Below are 6,455 nucleotides of genomic sequence, written 5' to 3'. Positions count from 1 at the left end.
GAGGCGCGGGCTTCGGTCGGATCGCGGGGAGAGGACTGGGGTTGGCTGCGTGAACACAGCCTGAAGGGGCTAGCGCACCACAGCTAGCCGGTGAGGGAGCCCGAGAAAAAGTCTGCAGCTGCTGAAGAGGCAAGAGACTTTTTCTTGCCTCTTTGTTTCGCGGCGTGCAAGGAGAGGGGATTCAGAGCGCCGCTTAAACGAACTCCAGAGACGGGTGCGAGCCGCGGCTATCAGCGCGGATCCCAGAGACGGGCGCGAGCCGCGGTTATCAGCGCGGACCCCAGAGACAGGCATGAGACGCTGAGGCTGCTGCTGCCGCCACCAAAAAGCCTGTGGGCGAGCACAGGTCATTCTCCACACCGCCCCTCCCGGGAGCCTGTGCAGCCCGCCACGGCCAGGCTTCCGTAATCTGGGGACAACTTCCCCGGGAGAGCGCATGGCGCGCCTCAGGCTGCTGCAACGTCACGCCGGCTTCTGCCGCCACAGGCTCGCCCCGCCTCCTCCGTACCGCTCCCTCCCCCCGGCCTGACTGAGCCAGAGCCCCCGAATCAGCTGCTCCTTTAACCCCATTCTGTCTGGGCGGGGAACAGACGCCCTCAGGCGACCTACATGCAGAGGCGGGTCCAAATCCAAAGCTGAACCCCGGGAGCTGTACGAACAAAGAAGAGAAAGGGAAATCTCTCCCAGCAGCCTCAGAAGCAGCGGATTAAAGCTCCACAAACAACTTGATGTGCCTGCATCTGTTGAATACCTGAATAGACAACGAATTATCCCAAATTTAGGAGGTGGACTTTGGGAGCGGATATATTAACTTTTCCCCTTTTCCTTTTTTTGTGAGTGTATATGTGTATGCTTCTGGGTGAGATTTTGTCTGTATAGCTTTGCTCTCACCGTTACTCCTAGGGTTAGGTCCGTCCGTTTTTGTTTTTTTTTTTTTTTCTTAAAAAAAATTTTTTTCCCTAATAAATGTCTTCTTAATAATTTTTTCCTTATTTTCTATTTTTAAAAAATTAAAAAAATTTTTTTAATAAGTTTTTTCATATTTTTTATTTTAAAAAATTAAAATTTTTTTCTTAATTTTTTCTTAATAAATTTTTTCTTATTTTTAGTATAAAAAATTAATAAATCTATTTTTAAAAATTAAAAAAAATTTTTTTCTTAATAAATTTATTCTTAATAATTTTTTTTCTTATTTTTTATTATAATTGCTTTATTTTATTTTATTTTATCCTTTTTCTTTCTTTCTTTCCATTTTTTCTCCCTTTTATTCTGAGCCGTGTGGATGAAAGGCTCTTGGTGCTCCAGCCAGGCATCAGGGCTGTGCCTCTGAGGTGGGAGAGCCAACCTCAGGACACTGGTCCACAAGAGACCTCCCAGCTCCACGTAATACCAAACGGCGAAAACCTCTCAGAGATCTCCATCTCAACATCAAGACCCAGCTTCACTCAACGACCAGCAAGCTACAGTGCTGGACACCCTATGCCAAACAACTAGCAAGACAGGAACACAGCCCCATCCATTAACAGAGAGGCTGCCTAAAATCATAATAAGGCCACAGACACCCCAAAACACACCACCAGACATGGACGAGCCCACCAGAAAGACAACATCCAGCCTCATCCACCAGAACACAGGCACTAGTTCCCTCCACCAGGAAACCTACACAACCCACTGAACCAAACTTAGCCACTGGGGACAGATACCAAAAACAACGGGAACTACAAACCTGCAGCCTGTGAAAAGGAGACCCCAAACACAGTAAGATAAGCAAAATGAGAAGACAGAAAAACACACAGCAGATGAAGGAGCAGGGTCAAAACACACCAGACCTAACAAATGAAGAGGAACTAGGTAGTCTACCTGAAAAAGAATTCAGAATAATGATAGTAAGGATGATCCAAAATCTCGGAAATAGAATAGACAAAATGCAAGAAACATTTAACAAGGACGTAGAAGAACTAAAGAGGAACCAAGCAACGATGAAAAGCACAATAAATGAAATTAAAAATACTCTAGATGGGATCAATAGCAGAATAACTGAGGCAGAAGAACGGATAAGTGACCTGGAAGATAAAATGGTGGAAATAACTACTGCAGACCAGAATAAAGAAAAAAGAATGAAAAGAACTGAGGACAGTCTCAGAGACCTCTGGGACAACATTAAACGCACCAACATTCGAATTATAGGGGTCCCAGAAGAAGAAGAGAAAAAGAAAGGGACTGAGAAAATATTTGAAGAGATTATAGTTGAAAACTTCCCTAATATGGGAAAGGAAATAGTTAATCAAGTCCTGGAAGCACAGAGAGTCCCATACAGGATAAATCCAAGGAGAAACACACCAAGACACATATTAATCAAACTATCAAAAATTAAATATAAAGAAAACATATTAAAAGCAGCAAGGGAAAAACAACAAATAACACACAAGGGCATCCCCATAAGGTTAACAGCTGATCTTTCAGCAGAAACTCTGCAAGCCAGAAGGGAGTGGCAGGATATACTTAAAGTGATGAAGGAGAAAAACCTACAACCAAGATTACTCTACCCAGCAAGGATCTCATTCAGATTTGATGGAGAAATTAAAACCTTTACAGACAAGCAAAAGCTGAGAGAGTTCAGCACCACCAAACCAGCTTTACAACAAATGCTAAAGGAACTTCTCTAGGCAAGAAACACAAGAGAAGGAAAACACCTACAATAACAAACCCAAAACATTTAAGAAAATGGGAATAGGAACATACATATCGATAATTACCTTAAATGTAAATGGATTAAATGCTCCCACCAAAAGACACAGACTGGCTGAATGGATACAAAAACAAGACCCATATATATGCTGTCTACAAGAGACCCACTTCAGACCTAGAGACACATACAGACTGAAAGTGAGGGGATGGAAAAAGATATTCCATGCAAATGGAAATCAAAAGAAAGCTGGAGTAGCAATTCTCATATCAGACAAAATAGACTTTAAAATAAAGACTATTACAAGAGACAAAGAAGGACACTATATAATGATCAAGGGATCGATCCAAGAAGAAGATATAACAATTGTAAATATTTATGCACCCAACATAGGAGCACCTCAATACATAAGGCAAATACTAACAGCCATAAAAGGGGAAATTGACAGTAACACAATCATAGTAGGGGACTTTAACACCCCACTTTCACCAATGGACAGATCATCCAAAATGAAAATAAATAAGGAAACACAAGCTTTAAATGATACATTAAACAAGATGGACTTAATTGATATTTATAGGACATTCCACCCAAAAACAACAGAATACACATTTTTCTCAAGTGCTCATGGAACATTCTCCAGGATAGATCATATCTTGGGTCACAAATCAAGCCTTGGTAAATTTAAAAAAATTGAAATCGTATCAAGTATCTTTTCCGACCACAACGCTATGAGACTAGATATCAATTACAGGAAAAGATCTGTAAAAAATACAAACACATGGAGGCTACACAATACACTACTTAATTACGAAGTGATCACTGAAGAAATCAAAGGGGAAATCAAAAAATACCTAGAAACAAATGACAATGGAGACACGACGATCCAAAACCTATGGGATGCAGCAAAAGCAGTTCTAAGAGGGAAGTTTATAGCAATACAAGCCTACATCAAGAAACAGGAAACATCTCGAATAAACAACCTAACCTTGCACCTAAAGCAATTAGAGAAAGAAGAACAAAAAAACCCCAAAGCTAGCAGAAGGAAAGAAATCATAAAGATCAGATCAGAAATAAATGAAAAAGAAATGAAGGAAACAATAGCAAAAATCAATGAAACTAAAAGCTGGTTCTTTGAGAAGATAAACAAAATTGATAAACCATTAGCCAGACTCATCAGAAGAAAAAGGGAGAAGACTCAAATTAATAGAATTAGAAATGAAAAAGGAGAAGTAACCACTGACACTGCAGAAATACAAACGATCATGAGAGATTACTACAAGCAACTCTATGCCAATAAAATGGACAACCTGGAAGAAATGGACAGATTCTTAGAAATGCACAACCTGCCAAGACTGAACCAGGAAGAAATAGAAAATATGAACAGACCAATCACAAGCACTGAAATTGAAACTGTGATTAAAAATGTTCCAACACACAAAAGCCCAGGACCAGATGGCTTCACAGGCGAATTCTATCAAACATTTAGAGAAGAGCTAACACCTATCCTTCTCAAACTCTTCCAAAATATTGCAGAGGGAGGAACACTCCCCAACTCATTCTACGAGGCCACCATCACCCTGATACCAAAACCAGACAAAGATGTCACAAAGAAAGAAAACTACAGGCCAATATCACTGATGAACATAAATGCAAAAATCCTCAACAAAATACTAGCAAACAGAATCCAACAGCACATTAAAAGGATTATACACCATGATCAAGTGGGGTTTATTCCAGGAATGCAAGGATTCTTCAATATACGCAAATCAATCAACGTGATACATCATATTAACAAATTGAAGGAGAAAAACCATATGATCATCTCAATAGATGCAGAGAAAGCTTTCGACAAAATTCAACACCCATTTATGATAAAAGTCCTGCAGAAAGTAGGCATAGAGGGAACTTTCCTCAACATAATAAAGGCCGTATATGACAAACCCACAGCCAACATTGTCCTCAATGGTGAAAAACTGAAACCATTTCCACTAAGATCAGGAACAAGACAAGGTTGCCCACTCTCACCACTATTATTCAACATAGTTTTGGAAGTGTTAGCCACAGCAATCAGAGAAGAAAAAGAAATAAAAGGAATCCAAATCGGAAAAGAAGAAGTAAAGCTGTCACTGTTTGCAGATGACATGATACTATACATAGAGAATCCAAAAGATGCTACCAGAAAACTACTAGAGCTAATCAATGAATTTGGTAAAGTAGCAGGATACAAAATTAATGCACAGAAATCTCTTGCATTCCTGTATACTAATGATGAAAAATCTGAAAGTGAAATTAAGAAAACACTCCCGTTTACCATTGCAACAAAAAGAATAAAATATCTAGGAATAAACCTACCTAAGGAGACAAAAGACCTGTATGCAGAAAATTATAGGACACTGATGAAAGAAATTAAAGATGATACAAATAGATGGAGAGATATACCATGTTCTTGGATTGGAAGAATCAACATTGTGAAAATGACTCTGCTACCCAAAGCAATCTACAGATTCAATGCAATCCCTATCAAACTACCACTGGCATTTTTCACAGAACTAGAACAAAAAATTTCACAATTTGTATGGAAACACAAAAGACCCCGAATAGCCAAAGCAATCTTGAGAACGAAAAATGGAGCTGGAGGAATCAGGCTCCCTGACTTCAGACTATATTACAAAGCTACAGTAATCAAGACAGTTTGGTACTGGCATAAAAACAGAAATATAGATCAATGGAACAGGATAGAAAGCCCAGAGATAAGCCCACGCACATATGGTCACCTTATCTTTGATAAAGGAGGCAAGCATATACAGTGGAGAAAAGACAGCCTCTTCAATAAGTGGTGCTGCGAAAATTGGACAGGTACATGTAAAAGTATGAAATTAGAACACTCCCTGACACCATACACAAAAATAAACTCAAAATGGATTAAAGACCTAAGTGTAAGGCCAGACACTATCAAACTCTTAGAGGAAAACATAGGCAGAACACTCTATGACATAAATCACAGCAAGATCCTTTTTGACCCAGGTCCTAGAGAAATGGAAATAAAAACACAAATAAACAAATGGGACCTAATGAAACTTAAAAGCTTTTGCACAGCAAAGGAAACCATAAACAAGACCAAAAGACAACCCTGAGAATGGGAGAAAATATTTGCAAATGAAGCAACTGACAAAGGATTAATCTCCAAGATTTACAAGCAGCTCATGCAGCTCAATAACAAAAAAACGAACAACCCAATCCAAAAATGGGCAGAAGACCTAAATAGACATTTCTCCAAAGAAGATATACAGATTGCCAACAGACACATGAAAGAATGCTCAACATCATTAATCATTAGAGAATTGCAAATCAAAACTACAATGAGGTATCATCTCACACCGGTCAGAATGGCCATCATCAAAAAATCTAGAAACAATAAATGCTGGAGAGGGTGTGGAGAAAAGGGAACACTCTTGCACTGTTGGTGGGAATGTAAATTGATACAGCCACTATGGAGAACTGTATGGAGGTTCCTTAAAAAACTAAAAATAGAACTACCATACGACCCAGCAATCCCACTACTGGGCATATACCCTGAGAAAACCATAATTCAGAAAGAGTCATGTACCAAAATATTCATTGCAGCTCTGTTTACAATAGCCAGGACATGGAAGCAACCTAGGTGTCCATCATCGGATGAATGGATAAAGAAGATGTGGCACATATATACAATGGAATATTACTCAGCCATAAAAAGAAATGAAATGGAGGTATTCGTAATGAGGTG

The sequence above is a fragment of the Eubalaena glacialis genome, chromosome 6, assembly GCF_028564815.1.
Source record: "Eubalaena glacialis isolate mEubGla1 chromosome 6, mEubGla1.1.hap2.+ XY, whole genome shotgun sequence".
NCBI lineage: Eukaryota > Metazoa > Chordata > Mammalia > Artiodactyla > Balaenidae > Eubalaena > Eubalaena glacialis.
The sequence above is the reverse complement of the archived record's forward strand: the minus strand, read 5'-3'. Positions refer to the sequence as shown.